At 37.8% G+C, this 5,630-nt stretch overlaps 1 protein-coding gene across 4 annotated transcripts in view; it reads left to right on the top strand.

The window, feature by feature from the left end:
* The window catches only part of STRN3 (striatin 3), a 129,352-nt gene that overhangs the window by 56,358 nt on the left and 67,364 nt on the right, over window positions 1-5,630 (top strand). The gene's annotated exons all lie outside the window — the stretch shown is intronic.

Raw genomic sequence — 5,630 nt, 5'->3', positions numbered from 1 at the left:
GGCAACAGTGTCTTATTCTGAATACTTCCTGAAGGATCTGCCTGAGGCACTTTTGCAGTTAACTTTTCTTTTTATAAGTAGAAATAAACTCTTAAATTTAATGATAGAACCAGGCATGATGGCTCACACTTGTAATCTCAGCAACTTGGAAGACTAAGGTGAGAGGACCACTTGAGGCCATTAGTTCAGGGCCAGGCTGGGCAACAAAGCAAGACCCTTCTCTACAAAAATAATTAAAAAAAAAAAAAAAAATTAGCCTGGCTAGTGGCCGGCCCAAGCCTGTAGTTCTGAGTACTCTCTAGAAGCTGAAGCAGGAGGATCACCTGAGCCCAGGACTTACAGGGTTTAGGGACCTGTGACTGCCCACTACACCCCAGTCTGGGTGTCTCAGGGAAAAAAAAAAAAAAGCATAGTACAGTAAATACATCAACCAGTAAGATAGTCATTATTGTCATTGTAAGTATTAAGCACTGTACATAATTGTATGTATTGTACTTCTATATGACTGACAACACAGCAGATTTGTTTATAATAGAATCAGGACAAACATGAGTAATGCATCTAATGCATCCCACTACTGTGTTATGATAGCTATGACTTCTAGATTCCATGACTTCACTAGGTGATAGGAATTTTTCAGCTCCATTATAATCATGTGGGACCCCCATTGTATATGCAGTCTGTCATTGACTGAAACGTCATGTGGTACATGACTGTATATAATAATGTTCTTTGTCTTTTGCCGCCTTTTAAAATTTTAGGCCCATTTTGTTTGATATTAGTTGGGAGATTTACAGACTTTTAAAGTAAGTATATTAGGCTTTGTGGGCCACCAAGGGTTTGTGTTGCCTATTCTTTGTTTCTTGTTTTATGATACTTTAAAAAACATTTTTAGTTTTAGGGCTATGCAAAAACAAGCCTGAGGTAGTTTGCCAATTCCTCTTTTATCTTGAAAGTATTTTTATTGTAATAAATTTTTAATTCTTTTCTTTATGGCTAGTGTTTTTGTCTTTTTCAAGAAATCTCCCCTTAATTTGAAGTTGTAACGATACTTGTTATATCTTTACAAGATTAAGGGGAGATTTCTTTAATTTCCTAAAAGCATTACTGTCCTGCATTCATGTTTAGATCTGTAATACTCCTGAAACTGTATGAGGCAAAAACTATCAGGTAGATGTTCATTTTCATTTTTAGCCCTCATTTGTATTCTCTATTACTAAGCAACGTTTTTGAAGTAACCATTCTTAGTGTTCTGCACTGCCACCTTTCATAAATCGTATGATCTTCTATGCTTTAGTTTGTTTCTGGACTTCCTGTTCTGTTTCTTTGGTTCAGTTTTCAGTCCCTGAATAATCAGTGTCTTAATTTCTGTAGTTTTATAATATATCTTATTGTTTAGTAGAGCAAATTCTATCACCTCAATTTTTTTTTCCTTGAAACTCTGTGGCCCATGTTGGAGTGCAATGAGCTATGATAACACCACTGCACTCCTGGACTCAAGCAATCCTCCCATACAGATGGGACTACATACAGGTACATGCCACCATGCCTGTCTGATTTTTGTAATTTGCAGAGATGCAGTTTTGCCATATTGCTCAGGCTGGTCTCAAATTCCTGGTCTCAAGCAATCTGCCCTCCTCAGCCTCCTAGAGTGTTAGGATTATAGGCGTGAGCCCCTGTAGTTGGTCCATCTCATTCTTTATAATTGTCTTGGCTGTTCTAGGCAATTTGAATTTTGGGGGGAAATTTTTAGTATCAGCTTAAATTCAGAATTTGATTGAAATTAAATCTGTCAGTCAATTTGGGTGAAAGTTGATATTTTTACAGTAGTCAGCTAGTCCATTTAGGTTGTATTTAATGCCTTTGTGAAATTTTTATATATTCTATATAAAGCTCTTGCACATCTTTGGTGCTTTTTTTCCTAGTTACTTTTATTTATTATAGTTTTGGAGATGGAGTCTCACTGCGTTGCCCAGGCTAGTCTCGAAGTCCTGGGCTCAAGCATTCTCCCCCATCAGCTTCCCAAATAGCTGGCATTATCACCTGACTTTTTTAGGTACTTTTATTTTTTTGATGCGATGGAGAATGTGTTTTTTGAGGTTACTTTTTAAAGTGTTTGTTTGCAGAGATGATGCTATAATATTGCTGAAAAGTGCATTGTAAATGATCCTGTACTAAGTGCTAAATTTATTATTTAATTGGTCATTATTATGTTATCACTATCAGATATAACCTTTACCTCTTCAATCAATTTACCCTCTAGATACTTGATGATATGAGGTCATAAGGTCAGTTCCAGTCCTTATGGCTTCTCTGTCATTTACTTGGTTCTCTGCCTTGTATTTTTGGTTAATCCATATGTTGGTGGTGGTGGTCTTTTATTTTTTCTTTTCAGACAGAGTCTTGCTCTGTTGCCCAGGCTGCAGTGCAGTGGCAATCATGGCTCACTGCAGCCTTGACCCCTTGGTTCAAATGATCCTTTTGCTTCAGTATCTCAAGTAACTGGAACTACAGGCACGTACCGCCACATCGAGTTAATTTTTAACTTTTTTTTTTTTTTAAGACGGAGTTTCTCTCTTGTTGCCCAGGCTGGAGTGCAATGGCACGATCTTGGCTTATCACAACCTCTGCCTCCCAGGTTCAGGTGATTCTCCTCCCTTAGCCTCCCAAGTAGCAGAGATTACAGGCATGTGCCACTGTGTCCAGTTAATTCTGTATTTTTAGTAGAGACGGGGTTTCTCTGTGTTGGTCAGGCTGATCTCGAACTTCTGATCTTAGGTGATCCACCTGCGTTGGCTTCCCAAAGTGCTGGGATTACAGGCATGAGCCACTGCGCCCGACCTAAGTTTTGAATTTTTAGTAGAGATGAGGTTTTGCTATGTTAGCCAGGCTGATTTCAAACTCCTGGACTTAAGTGATCCTCCTGCCTTGAACTCCCAAAGTGCTGGTATTACAAGTAAGCCACCATGCCCACTCTAGTCCACATTTTATTTTTTTATTATTTTTATTTAATTAATTAATTTATTTATTTTTTGAGACGGAGTTTCGTTGTTACCCAGGCTGGAATGCAATGGCGCGATCTCAGCTCACCGCAACCTCCGCCTCCTGGGTTCAGGCAATTCTCCTGTCTCAGCCTCCTGAGCAGCTGGGATTACAGGCACACGCCACCATGCCCAGCTAATTTTTTGTATTTTTAGTAGAGATGGGGTTTCACCATGTTGACCAGGATGGTCTCGATCTCTTGACCTTGTGGTCCGCCTGCCTCGGCCTCCCAAAGTGCTGGGATTACAGGCTTGAGCCACCGCGCCCGGCTTCTAGTCCACATTTTAAAAAAATGTTTAAATTAATTCTTGAGCCTTTTTCTTGTTCTAAATTCTTGCGAATTATTTCCTTCCAGCCTTCTGTTTGGTAGCTGCTTTGGAATTTTTGTTTTTTGGTGTGTGGTTTGTGCTTGTCTAATTTACTAGATTCTCCAAGTATTTATAGTTGGTAATACGAAAATGCAGAAGAAGAAAATGAAAACAAATTCTCACAACAGTATAAGATTCTAATAGGAAATACTGCTGAGTAGTAAGAATCTCTTAGAGGACATTATGACTTTCACTTAGTTTCAATGTCTTTCTCAATCATAAACCCACCAATTATGACTTCTTTTCAGAAGCAGAATAATAAAACAGGTTTCTTTCAGCCTTTTTACTGGTAATTGTAGAATACATATTAGATCTGAAAATTGAAAGCTACATAATGGTTCTATAGTATATGCTTCCTGGCTTCTAAAAACAACAACAACAACAACAACAAACAGCCAACACAGGAGAAAACCTGTCAGAATCTTTTTTCAAAGTGTAAGATGAAATTGACATATTTTCCCTTTGCTCCATAGCTTAAGAGAGTAAGTGCTGCTCTTTTCTTTAGGATCATAGACTATTAGGTTCTGAACCATTATCATTCCTCCTAGTGCTTTTTAAAAGGTTTGGAAATATGTATTTATAAGTGTCATGTAGCTATTTATTTGTGTTTGTTGTAGAGGCAAGATCTTGCTTGTCACCCATGCTGGAAGGCAGTGATGTGAACGTAGCTCACTGTAGCCTTACTCCTGGGCTCAAGTGATTCTCATGCTTCAGCCTCCCAAGTAGCTAAGACTACAGGAACATGCCACCAAGCCTGGCTAATTACTGATTTTTTGGTAGAAACAGGGTCTTGCTGTGTTGCCCAGGCTGTTCATGAACTCGGTAGCTGTTTATAACTTCAAAGGTGTTATGAAGTTGTAGATAATTTCATTCAAATTTTTTTTAGGATAACAGATTTTTTTGATGACAGTGGTTATTTATTACTTGGGCGTTTTTATTAATTGACTTGATTTAGCTGATCTCGTTATCTAAAATATATCTCTTGTAGAAATCAACACATCCTAACTAAACTTTAATAACAGTTTAGCTTATTAAATAGCTTTCTTTCTCATACTAAACGAATGGACCTGTGTCATCTCTGCAAGAATATTCTACCTCATGTGAAAGTTCGTTTTATTGTGAATGTATGCATAATGGCAAATGTCCCCAGACAGATGTCAGTCTCTTTCAACGTTATTTTTTAGTGTGAGGTGGGTAAAGGAGACTCACATATTGAGAGGGGCTAGAAAAAGGCAGAGAATTGTCTTTTTCAGGAAATAAAAATAAAAGGCACTTAAGGAAAAAAATTTCCTTCACAGTGGAAAACTGATAATAAAAAATAATGAGGTAATGGAATGTATAGTGAGTGGCCTTACTTAAACCATTTGTAATACTGTGGCATTTGCCATTTCAAGAAATAAAACAGAATTTGGAGTGGGGTGGTAGAATGGAAAGATGATCACTTTTTCTTTTTGTTTTTCTTTTTCTTTTTTTTTTTTTTTGAGACAGAGTCACTCTTTTGCCCAGGCTGGAATGCAGTAGCATAATCTCAGCTCACTGCAACTTCCGCCTTCCAGGTTCAAGTGATTCTCTTGCCTCAGCAGGGATTACAGGCACCTGCCATCATGCATGGCTAATTTTTGTATTTTTGTAGAGATTTTGTATTTTCTAGAGATGGGGTTTCACCATGTTGGCCAGGCTGGTCTTGAACTCCTGACTTCAGGTGATCTGCCCACCTCAGCCTCCCAAAGTGCTGGTATTACAGGTGTGAGCCACTATGCCTGGCCCAGATTATAAATTTTCTTGTGTTTCAGGAAAGAAAGACTCTTGAAGTAATCTGTTTTTTGAAATAATATCCATTTTCTGAAGTATATATCTGCTTGTGAACATAATGTTTTTCAGTTCTTTGTGAATTGTGTGTTAGGAATTGTGTGCCATTTTTATATATTTTTCTTTCAAGGTTATATAAAGATGAAATATTAACATTAGGTATCTTAAGGATTATAAACTAGCTAATTTATAGTTATCTTTATTTTAAAAGGGATGTGTTATTTAACAGGAAGTTTGGCCTTTTTTTTTTTTTGAGACAGTCTCTTCAGCTTTGAGTAGTTAGGACTACCGGCGCATACTACTACACTTGGCCAATTTTAAAAATCTTTTACAGAGATGAAGTCTCACTGTAGGTTGCTCTCAAACACCTGTTGCAGGCAGTCCTACTGCCTTGGCCTACCAAAGTGCTGA

The sequence above is a fragment of the Saimiri boliviensis genome, chromosome 2, assembly GCF_048565385.1.
Source record: "Saimiri boliviensis isolate mSaiBol1 chromosome 2, mSaiBol1.pri, whole genome shotgun sequence".
NCBI classification, from domain to species: Eukaryota; Metazoa; Chordata; class Mammalia; order Primates; family Cebidae; genus Saimiri; species Saimiri boliviensis.
Note: the sequence above shows the minus strand (reverse complement) of the source record. Positions and strands in the feature narration are given on the sequence as shown.